The 15,161-nt window shown below is 41.1% G+C and overlaps 2 long non-coding RNA genes across 11 annotated transcripts in view; both read left to right on the top strand.

Annotated features, from left to right (window-relative positions):
• Nucleotides 1-10,309, top strand: part of LOC134935544 (uncharacterized) — a 42,757-nt gene extending 32,448 nt beyond the window's left edge. For both annotated transcript variants that reach the window (XR_010180237.1, XR_010180236.1), the window contains one exon: nucleotides 10,100-10,309. This is a non-coding gene — a long non-coding RNA (uncharacterized LOC134935544). The remainder of the gene's footprint in view (nucleotides 1-10,099) is intronic.
• An 874-nt stretch (nucleotides 10,310-11,183) lies between these two features.
• The window catches only part of LOC134933170 (uncharacterized), a 31,292-nt gene continuing 27,314 nt past the window's right edge, over nucleotides 11,184-15,161 (top strand). For all 9 annotated transcript variants that reach the window (XR_010179632.1, XR_010179631.1, XR_010179629.1 and 6 more), the window contains exon 1: nucleotides 11,184-11,376. This is a non-coding gene — a long non-coding RNA (uncharacterized LOC134933170). The remainder of the gene's footprint in view (nucleotides 11,377-15,161) is intronic.

The following is a 15,161-nucleotide window of genomic DNA, read 5'->3' as shown; positions in this document are numbered from 1 at the left end:
TATGGTGCTTTCGTACCATTTTAAGTCCCTATCCAGCTTGCTTTTTCTTAATATCCTGATAGTTTGAATATCTGGGTTAAACCAGTATTCAGCATTCCTACAACCGTTATACTTAATTTCTGCTTGCCCTGTTAGGGTATGCTTGCCGTGCGGCAGAGGTTTCTGCTGTATGGTGCCTTTCTTACGTGTGTCCCATTTCCAGCTTGCTTTCATGTAAAATCCTTATAGTTTGCCTTCCTAATACTATGCGGTGCTTTACCGTATGGCATGGTAATGTGCTGTATATGGTGCCTTCGTACCATTTTAAGTCCCTATCCAGCTTGCTTTTTCTTAATATGCTAATAAATTGAATATCTGGGTTAAACCAGTATTCAGCATCCCTACAACCATTAGACTTAATTTCTGCTTGCGCCGCTAGGGTAAGCTTGCCATCACCGTTAGTATAGCATCATGCTATGTCGTATAGTGCCATGCGGCATAGCATTGTGCTATATGGTGCCTTCCTGACATCCGTCCCATTTGCAGCTTGCTTGAAATTTAAAATACTAATAGTTTGCATTTCAGAATGTAATGCATCTCTAAAACTATGCTGTGTTTTATGGCATGGCAATGTGCTGTATTTGGTGCTTTCGTACCATTTTAAGTCCCTATCCAGCTTGCTTTTTCTTAATATCCTGATAGTTTGAATATCTGCGTTAAACCAGTATTCAGCATCCCTACAACCGTTGTACTTAATTGCTTCTTGCCCTGGTAGGGTATGCTTGCCGAGAGCAGAGGATTGTGCTATATGGTGCCTTCCTGATGTTTCTCCCATTTCCAGCTTGCGTTTATTTAAAATACTAATAGTTTGCCTCTAAAACTATGCAGTGCTGTACCGTATGGCATGGTAATGTGCTGTATATGGTGCTTTCGTACCATTTTAAGTCCCTATCCAGCTTGCTTTTTCTTAATATCCTGATAGTTTGAATATCTGGGTTAAACCAGTATTCAGCATTCCTACAACCGTTATACTTCATTTCTGCTTGCCCTGTTAGGGTATGCTTGCCGTGCGGCAGAGGTTTCTGCTGTATGGTGCCTTTCTTACGTGTGTCCCATTTCCAGCTTGCTTTCATGTAAAATCCTTATAGTTTGCCTTCCTAATACTATGCGGTGCTTTACCGTATGGCATGGTAATGTGCTGTATATGGTGCCTTCGTACCATTTTAAGTCCCTATCCAGCTTGCTTTTTCTTAATATGCTAATAAATTGAATATCTGGGTTAAACCAGTATTCAGCATCCCTACAACCATTAGACTTAATTTCTGCTTGCGCCGCTAGGGTAAGCTTGCCATCACCGTTAGTATAGCATCATGCTATGTCGTATAGTGCCATGCGGCATAGCATTGTGCTATATGGTGCCTTCCTGACATCCGTCCCATTTGCAGCTTGCTTGAAATTTAAAATACTAATAGTTTGCATTTCAGAATGTAATGCATCTCTAAAACTATGCTGTGTTTTATGGCATGGCAATGTGCTGTATTTGGTGCTTTCGTACCATTTTAAGTCCCTATCCAGCTTGCTTTTTCTTAATATGCTAATACATTGAATATCTGGGTTAAACCAGTATTCAGCATCCCTACAACCGTTAGACTTAATTGCCGCTTGTGCCGATAAGGCAAGCTTGCCGGTGCCATTCCATTCTATATGGTGCCTTCCTGATGTTTCTCCCATATCCACCTTGCGTTTATTTAAAATCCTTATAGTTTGCCTCTCTAAAACCATGCGGTGCTGTACCGTATGGCATGGTAATGTGCTGTATATGGTGCTTTCGTACCATTTGAAGTCCCTATCCAGCTTGCTGCTTCTTAATATCCTGATAGTTTGAATATCTGGGTTAAACCAGTATTCAGCATCCCTACAACCATTAGACTTAATTTCTGCTTGCGCCGCTAGGGTAAGCTTGCCATCACCGTTAGTATAGCATCATGCTATGTCGTATAGTGCCATGCGGCATAGCATTGTGCTATATGGTGCCTTCCTGACATCCGTCCCATTTGCAGCTTGCTTGAAATTTAAAATACTAATAGTTTGCATTTCAGAATGTAATGCATCTCTAAAACTATGCTGTGTTTTATGGCATGGCAATGTGCTGTATTTGGTGCTTTCGTACCATTTTAAGTCCCTATCCAGCTTGCTTTTTCTTAATATCCTGATAGTTTGAATATCTGGGTTAAACCAGTATTCAGCATCCCTACAACCGTTGTACTTAATTGCTTCTTGCCCTGGTAGGGTATGCTTGCCGAGAGCAGAGGATTGTGCTATATGGTGCCTTCATGATGTTTCTCCCATTTCCAGCTTGCGTTTATTTAAAATACTAATAGTTTGCCTCTAAAACTATGCAGTGCTGTACCGTATGGCATGGTAATGTGCTGTATATGGTGCTTTCGTACCATTTTAAGTCCCTATCCAGCTTGCTTTTTCTTAATATCCTGATAGTTTGAATATCTGGGTTAAACCAGTATTCAGCATTCCTACAACCGTTATACTTAATTTCTGCTTGCCCTGTTAGGGTATGCTTGCCGTGCGGCAGAGGTTTCTGCTGTATGGTGCCTTTCTTACGTGTGTCCCATTTCCAGCTTGCTTTCATGTAAAATCCTTATAGTTTGCCTTCCTAATACTATGCGGTGCTTTACCGTATGGCATGGTAATGTGCTGTATATGGTGCCTTCGTACCATTTTAAGTCCCTATCCAGCTTGCTTTTTCTTAATATGCTAATAAATTGAATATCTGGGTTAAACCAGTATTCAGCATCCCTACAACCATTAGACTTAATTTCTGCTTGCGCCGCTAGGGTAAGCTTGCCATCACCGTTAGTATAGCATCATGCTATGTCGTATAGTGCCATGCGGCATAGCATTGTGCTATATGGTGCCTTCCTGACATCCGTCCCATTTGCAGCTTGCTTGAAATTTAAAATACTAATAGTTTGCATTTCAGAATGTAATGCATCTCTAAAACTATGCTGTGTTTTATGGCATGGCAATGTGCTGTATTTGGTGCTTTCGTACCATTTTAAGTCCCTATCCAGCTTGCTTTTTCTTAATATGCTAATACATTGAATATCTGGGTTAAACCAGTATTCAGCATCCCTACAACCGTTAGACTTAATTGCCGCTTGTGCCGATAAGGCAAGCTTGCCGGTGCCATTCCATTCTATATGGTGCCTTCCTGATGTTTCTCCCATATCCACCTTGCGTTTATTTAAAATCCTTATAGTTTGCCTCTCTAAAACCATGCGGTGCTGTACCGTATGGCATGGTAATGTGCTGTATATGGTGCTTTCGTACCATTTGAAGTCCCTATCCAGCTTGCTGCTTCTTAATATCCTGATAGTTTGAATATCTGGGATAAACCAGTATTCAGCATCCCTACAACCATTAGACTTAATTTCTGCTTGCGCCGCTAGGGTAAGCTTGCCATCACCGTTAGTATAGCATCATGCTATGTCGTATAGTGCCATGCGGCATAGCATTGTGCTATATGGTGCCTTCCTGACATCCGTCCCATTTGCAGCTTGCTTGAAATTTAAAATACTAATAGTTTGCATTTCAGAATGTAATGCATCTCTAAAACTATGCTGTGTTTTATGGCATGGCAATGTGCTGTATTTGGTGCTTTCGTACCATTTTAAGTCCCTATCCAGCTTGCTTTTTCTTAATATCCTGATAGTTTGAATATCTGGGTTAAACCAGTATTCAGCATCCCTACAACCGTTGTACTTAATTGCTTCTTGCCCTGGTAGGGTATGCTTGCCGAGAGCAGAGGATTGTGCTATATGGTGCCTTCCTGATGTTTCTCCCATTTCCAGCTTGCGTTTATTTAAAATACTAATAGTTTGCCTCTAAAACTATGCAGTGCTGTACCGTATGGCATGGTAATGTGCTGTATATGGTGCTTTCGTACCATTTTAAGTCCCTATCCAGCTTGCTTTTTCTTAATATCCTGATAGTTTGAATATCTGGGTTAAACCAGTATTCAGCATTCCTACAACCGTTATACTTAATTTCTGCTTGCCCTGTTAGGGTATGCTTGCCGTGCGGCAGAGGTTTCTGCTGTATGGTGCCTTTCTTACGTGTGTCCCATTTCCAGCTTGCTTTCATGTAAAATCCTTATAGTTTGCCTTCCTAATACTATGCGGTGCTTTACCGTATGGCATGGTAATGTGCTGTATATGGTGCCTTCGTACCATTTTAAGTCCCTATCCAGCTTGCTTTTTCTTAATATGCTAATAAATTGAATATCTGGGTTAAACCAGTATTCAGCATCCCTACAACCATTAGACTTAATTTCTGCTTGCGCCGCTAGGGTAAGCTTGCCATCACCGTTAGTATAGCATCATGCTATGTCGTATAGTGCCATGCGGCATAGCATTGTGCTATATGGTGCCTTCCTGACATCCGTCCCATTTGCAGCTTGCTTGAAATTTAAAATACTAATAGTTTGCATTTCAGAATGTAATGCATCTCTAAAACTATGCTGTGTTTTATGGCATGGCAATGTGCTGTATTTGGTGCTTTCGTACCATTTTAAGTCCCTATCCAGCTTGCTTTTTCTTAATATGCTAATACATTGAATATCTGGGTTAAACCAGTATTCAGCATCCCTACAACCGTTAGACTTAATTGCCGCTTGTGCCGATAAGGCAAGCTTGCCGGTGCCATTCCATTCTATATGGTGCCTTCCTGATGTTTCTCCCATATCCACCTTGCGTTTATTTAAAATCCTTATAGTTTGCCTCTCTAAAACCATGCGGTGCTGTACCGTATGGCATGGTAATGTGCTGTATATGGTGCTTTCGTACCATTTGAAGTCCCTATCCAGCTTGCTGCTTCTTAATATCCTGATAGTTTGAATATCTGGGTTAAACCAGTATTCAGCATCCCTACAACCATTAGACTTAATTTCTGCTTGCGCCGCTAGGGTAAGCTTGCCATCACCGTTAGTATAGCATCATGCTATGTCGTATAGTGCCATGCGGCATAGCATTGTGCTATATGGTGCCTTCCTGACATCCGTCCCATTTGCAGCTTGCTTGAAATTTAAAATACTAATAGTTAGCATTTCAGAATGTAATGCATCTCTAAAACTATGCTGTGTTTTATGGCATGGCAATGTGCTGTATTTGGTGCTTTCGTACCATTTTAAGTCCCTATCCAGCTTGCTTTTTCTTAATATCCTGATAGTTTGAATATCTGGGTTAAACCAGTATTCAGCATCCCTACAACCGTTGTACTTAATTGCTTCTTGCCCTGGTAGGGTATGCTTGCCGAGAGCAGAGGATTGTGCTATATGGTGCCTTCCTGATGTTTCTCCCATTTCCAGCTTGCGTTTATTTAAAATACTAATAGTTTGCCTCTAAAACTATGCAGTGCTGTACCGTATGGCATGGTAATGTGCTGTATATGGTGCTTTCGTACCATTTTAAGTCCCTATCCAGCTTGCTTTTTCTTAATATCCTGATAGTTTGAATATCTGGGTTAAACCAGTATTCAGCATTCCTACAACCGTTATACTTAATTTCTGCTTGCCCTGTTAGGGTATGCTTGCCGTGCGGCAGAGGTTTCTGCTGTATGGTGCCTTTCTTACGTGTGTCCCATTTCCAGCTTGCTTTCATGTAAAATCCTTATAGTTTGCCTTCCTAATACTATGCGGTGCTTTACCGTATGGCATGGTAATGTGCTGTATATGGTGCCTTCGTACCATTTTAAGTCCCTATCCAGCTTGCTTTTTCTTAATATCCTGATAGTTTGAATATCTGGGTTAAACCAGTATTCAGCATCCCTACAACCGTTGTACTTAATTGCTTCTTGCCCTGGTAGGGTATGCTTGCCGAGAGCAGAGGATTGTGCTATATGGTGCCTTCCTGATGTTTCTCCCATTTCCAGCTTGCGTTTATTTAAAATACTAATAGTTTGCCTCTAAAACTATGCAGTGCTGTACCGTATGGCATGGTAATGTGCTGTATATGGTGCTTTCGTACCATTTTAAGTCCCTATCCAGCTTGCTTTTTCTTAATATCCTGATAGTTTGAATATCTGGGTTAAACCAGTATTCAGCATTCCTACAACCGTTATACTTAATTTCTGCTTGCCCTGTTAGGGTATGCTTGCCGTGCGGCAGAGGTTTCTGCTGTATGGTGCCTTTCTTACGTGTGTCCCATTTCCAGCTTGCTTTCATGTAAAATCCTTATAGTTTGCCTTCCTAATACTATGCGGTGCTTTACCGTATGGCATGGTAATGTGCTGTATATGGTGCCTTCGTACCATTTTAAGTCCCTATCCAGCTTGCTTTTTCTTAATATGCTAATAAATTGAATATCTGGGTTAAACCAGTATTCAGCATCCCTACAACCATTAGACTTAATTTCTGCTTGCGCCGCTAGGGTAAGCTTGCCATCACCGTTAGTATAGCATCATGCTATGTCGTATAGTGCCATGCGGCATAGCATTGTGCTATATGGTGCCTTCCTGACATCCGTCCCATTTGCAGCTTGCTTGAAATTTAAAATACTAATAGTTTGCATTTCAGAATGTAATGCATCTCTAAAACTATGCTGTGTTTTATGGCATGGCAATGTGCTGTATTTGGTGCTTTCGTACCATTTTAAGTCCCTATCCAGCTTGCTTTTTCTTAATATCCTGATAGTTTGAATATCTGGGTTAAACCAGTATTCAGCATCCCTACAACCGTTGTACTTAATTGCTTCTTGCCCTGGTAGGGTATGCTTGCCGAGAGCAGAGGATTGTGCTATATGGTGCCTTCCTGATGTTTCTCCCATTTCCAGCTTGCGTTTATTTAAAATACTAATAGTTTGCCTCTAAAACTATGCAGTGCTGTACCGTATGGCATGGTAATGTGCTGTATATGGTGCTTTCGTACCATTTTAAGTCCCTATCCAGCTTGCTTTTTCTTAATATCCTGATAGTTTGAATATCTGGGTTAAACCAGTATTCAGCATTCCTACAACCGTTATACTTAATTTCTGCTTGCCCTGTTAGGGTATGCTTGCCGTGCGGCAGAGGTTTCTGCTGTATGGTGCCTTTCTTACGCGTGTCCCATTTCCAGCTTGCTTTCATGTAAAATCCTTATAGTTTGCCTTCCTAATACTATGCGGTGCTTTACCGTATGGCATGGTAATGTGCTGTATATGGTGCCTTTGTACCATTTTAAGTCCCTATCCAGCTTGCTTTTTCTTAATATCCTGATAGTTTGAATTTCTGGGTTAAACCAGTATTCAGCATCCCTACAACCGTTGTACTTAATTGCTTCTTGCCCTGGTAGGGTATGCTTGCCGAGAGCAGAGGATTGTGCTATATGGTGCCTTCCTGATGTTTCTCCCATTTCCAGCTTGCGTTTATTTAAAATACTAATAGTTTGCCTCTAAAACTATGCAGTGCTGTACCGTATGGCATGGTAATGTGCTGTATATGGTGCTTTCGTACCATTTGAAGTCCCTATCCAGCTTGCTTTTTCTTAATATCCTGATAGTTTGAATATCTGGGTTAAACCAGTATTCAGCATTCCTACAACCGTTATACTTAATTTCTGCTTGCCCTGTTAGGGTATGCTTGCCGTGCGGCAGAGGTTTCTGCTGTATGGTGCCTTTCTTACGTGTGTCCCATTTCCAGCTTGCTTTCATGTAAAATCCTTATAGTTTGCCTTCCTAATACTATGCGGTGCTTTACCGTATGGCATGGTAATGTGCTGTATATGGTGCCTTCGTACCATTTTAAGTCCCTATCCAGCTTGCTTTTTCTTAATATGCTAATAAATTGAATATCTGGGTTAAACCAGTATTCAGCATCCCTACAACCATTAGACTTAATTTCTGCTTGCGCCGCTAGGGTAAGCTTGCCATCACCGTTAGTATAGCATCATGCTATGTCGTATAGTGCCATGCGGCATACCATTGTGCTATATGGTGCCTTCCTGACATCTGTCCCATTTGCAGCTTGCTTGAAATTTCAAATCCTAATAGTTTGCATTTCAGAATGTAATGCATCTCTAAAACTATGCTGTGTTTTATGGCATGGCAATGTGCTGTATTTGGTGCTTTCGGACCATTTTAAGTCCCTATCCAGCTTGCTTTTTCTTAATATGCTAATACATTGAATATCTGGGTTAAACCAGTATTCAGCATCCCTACAACCGTTAGATTTAGTTGCCGCTTGTGCCGATAGGGTAAGCTTGCCTGTGCCATTCGGCATGGGATTGTGCTATTTGGTGCCTTCCTGACGTCTGTCCCATTTTCAGCTTGCTGTCTTTTAAAATCCTAATAGATTGCCTCTTTAAAACTATGCGGTGCTGTACCGTATGACATGGTAATGTGCGGTTATGGTGCTTTTGTACCATTTTAAGTCCCCATCCAGCTTGCTTTTTCTTAATATCCTTATAGTTTGAATATCTGGATTAAACCAGTATTCAGCATTCCTACAACCGTTATACTTAATTTCTGCTTGCCCTGGTAGGGTATGCTTGCCGTGCGGCAGATATTTCTGCTATATGGTGCCTTTCTTACGTGTGTCCCATTTCCAGCTTGCTTTCATGTAAAATCCTTATAGTTTGCCTTCCTAATACTATGCGTTGTTTTACCGTATGGCATGGTACTGTGCTGTATATGGTGCTTTCGTACCATTTTAAGTCCCTATCCAGCTTGCTTTTTCTTAATATGCTAATAAATTGAATATCTGGGTTAAACCAGTATTCAGCATCCCTACAACCGTTATACTTAATTGCTTCTTGCCCTGGTAGGGTATGCTTGCCGAGAGCAGAGGATTGTGCTATATGGTGCCTTCCTGATGTTTCTCCTATTTCCAGCTTGCGTTTATTTAAGATCCTAATAGTTTGCCTCTAAAACTATGCAGTGCTGTACCGTATGGCATGGTAATGTGCTGTATATGGTGCTTTCGTACCATTTTAAGTCCCTATCCAGCTTGCTTTTTCTTAATATGCTAATAGTTTGAATATCCGGGTTAAACCAGTATTCAGCATCCCTACAACCATTAGACTTAATTTCTGCTTGCGCCGCTAGGGTATGCTTGCCATCACTGTTAGTATAGCATCATGCTATGTCGTAAAGTGCTGTGCGGCATAGCATTGTGCTATATGGTGCCTTCCTGACATCCGTCCCATTTGCAGCTTGCTTGAAATTTCAAATCCTAATAGTTTGCATTTCAGAATGTAATGCATCTCTAAAACTATGCTGTGTTTTATGGCATGGCAATGTGCTCTATTTGGTGCTTTCGTACCATTTTAAGTCCCTACCCAGCTTGCTTTTTCTTAATATCCTGATAGTTTGAATATCTGGGTTAAACCAGTATTCAGCATCCCTACAACCGTTAGACTTAGTTGCCGCTTGTGCCGATAAGGCAAGCTTGCCGGTGCCATTCCATTCTATATGGTGCCTTCCTGATGTTTCTCCCATTTCCACCTTGCGTTTATTTAAAATACTTATAGTTTGTCTCTCTAAAACCATGCGGTGCTGTACCGTATGGCATGGTAATGTGCTGTTATGGTGCTTTTGTACCATTTTAAGTCCCTATCCAGCTTGCTCTTAATAGCCTAATACAGGCCTGGCCAACCTGTGGCTCTGCAGATGTTGTGGAACTACGCATCCCAGCATGCCCTGCCACAGTTTTAGCCTTCCCTAATAGCAAAACTGTAGTAAAGCATGATGGGACTTGTAGTTTTACAACAGCTGGAGAGCCACAGGTTGGCCAGGCCTGGCCTAATAGTTTTCATGTCAGAATGTACTGGTTCTCTAAAGTTATGTGGTGTTGTGCGGTGTGGCATGGCAATGTTCTGTATGGTGTCTAAAGATTTCACTCTGATTTCCAGCTAGCTTTTACTTAATATCCTAATACAGAGATTCTCAAACTTGGTTTTCAAGGCACCTTAATGGTCCAAGTTTTAAGTATATCCAGTTCTGTAAGGTGCCTTGCATTATGGCATCATGTGACATATTGACTTCCTGTAGGGTGTTGTGCGTTTCATTTAAAATTGTCTGTTTTATATTGTTTACAGACTTTACTTACTAGTATTGTTTCCACTTCTCACTAGGGCAGGTACTCTATTGAATGTTGAGGTTTTTGGGTACCTGAAAGAGAAAATGGTTTGCTTCATCCATTAGCAAATTTGCAAGAGGAAGCCAATGTCTTGAAACACGGAGGACAGCTGTGTGGGTGACATTAAAAGCAAACATCAGGATCCAGTGCTGCGGACTATTGTGTCTCCGAAGCTGCCGGACTCAATGTTTATTGACTTCGGTGCACAGGTAAATATCTTTTGTATTCGTTTTAGATAACAATATTCCTTTCATATTGTAATAGTTTGTATTGCTGGGTATAACATGTTTTGATGGCTGTATTGTGCCTTGCTGAAGTTGTCAGCCCATATCCATCTTGCTTTTTCTTCATATCCTAATAGTTTGAATATCTGGGTTAAACCAATATTCAGCATCCCTACAACCGTTAGACTTAATTGCCGCTTGCCGTGCGGCAGAGGATTGCGCTATATGGTCCCATCTCCAGCATGCTTTCATTTTAAATCCTTGTAGTTTGCCTTTCTAAAACTATGCGGTGCTGTACCGTATGGCATGGTGCTGTTATGGTGCTTTTGTACCATTTTAAGTCCCTATCCAGCTTGCTGCTTCTTAATATCCTAATAGTTTGAATATCTGGGTTAAACCCAGTATTCAGCATCCCTACAACCGTTAGACTTAATTGCCACTTGTGCCGGTAGGGTAAGCTTGCTATCGCCGTTAGTATAGGATCATGCTGTGCCGTATAGTGCCGCTTGGCATTGTGCTGTATGGTGCCTTGCAGTATGTCTTCATGTGGTATGTTGACTTTCTGTAGGGTGTTGTGCATTTAAAATTTGCAGTTTTATATTGTTTAGAGGCTTTATTTACTACTGCTGTTTACACTTCTCACTAGGGAGCTACTCTATTGAATATTGAGGTAATTAATATCCTAACACAAAGGTTCTCAAACTGTCTCTATCGTTCCATGTTTTAAGTATATTCAGTTCTGTACGGAACCTTGCTGTATGGCGTTGTGTAGACGTGTTGTGCCAGTTATTTAAAGTTGGTAGTTTTATATTGTTTACAGACTGACTTGTATTGCTTCCACTTCTCACTAGGGCAGCTACTCTATTGAATATTGAGGTTTTTGGGTACCTGAAAGAAAATGGTTTGCTTCTTCCATTGGCAATGTCTTCAAACAATCTTGGATGTTCTAGATGGCTCTGTGGTGGGCAATAAAAGCATCAGGATCCAGTGCTGCAGACTAGAGTTTCGGATGCTGCTGGACAAGATGTGTATTTAGTTCAGTGCACAGGTAAATATATCCTGTATACATTTTGTACAACTAGATTCCTTTCATATCGGAACAGTTTGTATTGCTGGGAGAACCCTGTTTAATGCTCCCTAAAACAGTTAGTTGGCATCATGCTCTTTGATGTTTTGCCGTATAGAAATACAAGGTATGGCATTGTGCAGTATAGTGCCTTCCTTGTGTTTTCAGTCCTATATCCTGCTTGCTCTTCCCTAATATCGTAATAGTTTGTATTTCTGGGTGTAATTTATTATCACCGTCCTTAATACCGTTAGTATGGCATCATGCTGTGTGGTGCTTTGCCGTATGGCACTGTGCGGCTTTTGCATTATGCAGTATTGTGCTTTACTGACGTAGTCAGCCCCATATCCAGTTTGCTTTTACTTTAATATCCTAATAGGTTACACCTAGCAGTAGAAACTATTATCATTGTCCCTACATCCATAACATCATGCTGTGCCGTTTTGGCACGTCATTGTGCTGTATGGTTCCTTCCTGGTGTTTTCAGTCCTATATTAGCTTGCTTTTTCTTAATATCCTTAAAGTTTAAATAAATCCATCGTCCCTAAAACCGTAAGTATAGCATTGTGCTGTATATTGCAGCATTGTGCTGTCTGATACCTGCCTGGCATTTTCAGTCCTATAACCTGCTTGCTTATCCTAACAATTTCTGTTTCAGAATGTAATGCGTCTGTAAAACTATGTGCTCTTGTGCCATATGGTGTGACATTGTGCTGTATGGTACTTTCCTAACATTTGGAGTCCAATATCCAGTTTGCTCTTAATAGCCTAATACAGGCCTGGCCAACCTGTGGCTCTCCAGATGTTGTGAAACTACACATCCCAGCATGCCCTGCCACAGTTTTAGCCTTCCCTAATAGCAAAACTGTAGCAAAGCATGATGGGACTTGTAGTTTTACAACAGCTGGAGATCCACAGGTTGGCCAGGCCTGGCCTAATAGTTTTCATGTCAGAATGTACTGGTTCTCTAAAACTGTGATGTTGTGCGGTGTGGCATTGGCAATGTTCTGTATGGTGTCTACCTAAAGATTTCACTCCGATTTCCAGCTAGCTTTTACTTAATATCCTAATACAGAGATTCTCAAACTTGCTTTTCAAGGCACCTTCCTGGTGTTTTCAGTCCTATATCAGCCTGCTGTTTCTTATCCTAAAAGTTTGTCTAAATAAATCCATCGTCCCTAAAACTGTAAGCATAGCATTGTGCTGTACATTGCGTCATGGTACTGTCTGGTGCCTACCTTGCATTTTCAGTCCTATATCCTGCTTGCTCTTCCTTAATATCATGATAGTTTGTATTTCTGGGTGTAATTTATTATCACCGTCCTGAATACCGTTAGTATGGCATCATGCTGTGTGGTGCTTTGCCGTATGGCACTGTGCGGCTTTTGCATTATGCAGTATTGTGCTTTACTGACGTGGTCAGCCCCATATCCAGCTTGCTTTTACTTTAATATCCTAATGGGTTACACCTAGCAGTAGAAACTATTATCATTGTCCCTACATCCATTACATCATGCTGTGCCGTATGGCGCGTCATTGTGCTGTATGGTTCCTTCCTGGGGTTTTCTGTCCTATATTAGTTTGCTTTTTCTTAATATCCTTAAAGTTTAAATAAATCCATCGTCCCTAAAACCGTAAGTACAGCATTGTGCTGTCTTGTGCCTACCTGGCATTTTCAGTCCTATACCAGCTTCCTTTTACTTATTATCCTACGAGTTTGTCTAAATATTTTCATTGTCCCTAAAACCGCAAGTATAGCATTGTGCTGTATATTGTGGCATTGTGCTGTCTGATGCCTGCCTGGCATTTTCAGTCCTATAACCTGCTTGCTCTTCCTAAATCCTAACAATTTCTGTTTCAGAATGTATTGCGTCTCTAAAACTATGTGCTCTTGTGCCATATGGTGTGACATTGTGCTGTATGGTACTTTCCTAACATTTGGAGTCCAATATCCAGTTTGCTCTTAATAGCCTAATACAGGCCTGGCCAACCTGTGGCTCTCCAGATGTTGTGAAACTACACATCCCAGCATGCCCTGCCACAGTTTTTTAGCCTTCCCGAATAGCAAAACTGTAGCAAAGCATGATGGGACTTGTAGTTTTACAACAGCTGGAGAGCCACAGGTTGGCCAGGCCTGGCCTAATAGTTTTCATGTCAGAATGTACTGGTTCTCTAAAACTATGTGGTGTTGTGCGGTGTGGCATGGCAATGTTCTGTATGGTATCGACCTAAAGTTTTCACTCCGATTTCCACCTTGCTTTTACTTAATATCCTAATACACAGATTCTTAAACTTTTCAAGCACCTTCCTGGTGTTTTCAGTCCTATATGAGCCTGCTATTTCTTAATAATTGTCCTAAAAGTTTGAATAAATCCATCGTCCCTAAAACCGTAAAGATACCTATGTGCTGTACATTGCAGCATTGTGCTGTCTTGTGCCTACCTGGCATTTACAGTCCTATATCCTGCTTGCTGTTCCCTAATATCGTAATAGTTTGTATTTCTGGGTGTAATTTATTATCACCGTCCTTAATACCGTTAGTATGGCATCATGGTGTGTGGTGCTTTGCCGTATGGCGCTGTGCGGCTTTTGCATTATGCAGTATTGTGCTTTACTGACGTAGTCAGCCCCATATCCAGTTTGCTTTTACTTTAATATCCTAATAGGTTACACCTAGCAGTAGAAACTATTATCATTGTCCCTACATCCATAACATCATGCTGTGCCGTTTTGGCACGTCATTGTGCTGTATGGTTCCTTCCTGGTGTTTTCAGTCCTATATTAGCTTGCTTTTTCTTAATATCCTTAAAGTTTAAATAAATCTATCGTCCCTAAAACCGTAAGTATAGCATTGTGCTGTATATTGCAGCATTGTGCTGTCTGATACCTGCCTGGCATTTTCAGTCCTATAACCTGCTTGCTTATCCTAACAATTTCTGTTTCAGAATGTAATGCGTCTGTAAAACTATGTGCTCTTGTGCCATATGGTGTGACATTGTGCTGTATGGTACTTTCCTAACATTTGGAGTCCAATATCCAGTTTGCTCTTAATAGCCTAATACAGGCCTGGCCAACCTATGGCTCTCCAGATGTTGTGAAACTACACATCCCAGCATGCCCTGCCACAGTTTTAGCCTTCCCTAATAGCAAAACTGTAGCAAAGCATGATGGGACTTGTAGTTTTACAACAGCTGGAGATCCACAGGTTGGCCTGGCCTAATAGTTTTCATGTCAGAATGTACTGGTTCTCTAAAACTATGTGATGTTGTGCGGTGTGGCATTGGCAATGTTCTGTATGGTGTCTACCTAAAGATTTCACTCCGATTTCCAGCTAGCTTTTACTTAATATCCTAATACAGAGATTCTCAAACTTGCTTTTCAAGGCACCTTCCTGGTGTTTTCAGTCCTATATCAGCCTGCTGTTTCTTATCCTAAAAGTTTGTCTAAATAAATCCATCGTCCCAAAAACTGTAAGCATAGCATTGTGCTGTACATTGCGTCATGGTGCTGTGTGGTGCCTACCTTGCATTTTCAGTCCTATATCCTGCTTGCTCTTCCTTAATATCATGATAGTTTGTATTTCTGGGTGTAATTTATTATCACTGTCCTTAATACCGTTAGTATGGCATCATGCTGTGTGGTGCTTTGCCGTATGGCACTGTGCGGCTTTTGCATTATGCAGTATTGTGCTTTACTGACGTGGTCAGCCCCATATCCAGCTTGCTTTTACTTTAATATCCTAATGGGTTACACCTAGCAGTAGAAAC

Source organism: Pseudophryne corroboree, chromosome 6 (genome assembly GCF_028390025.1).
Source record: "Pseudophryne corroboree isolate aPseCor3 chromosome 6, aPseCor3.hap2, whole genome shotgun sequence".
Taxonomy (NCBI): domain Eukaryota; kingdom Metazoa; phylum Chordata; class Amphibia; order Anura; family Myobatrachidae; genus Pseudophryne; species Pseudophryne corroboree.
This window is presented reverse-complemented; position numbering and strand designations above follow the sequence as displayed.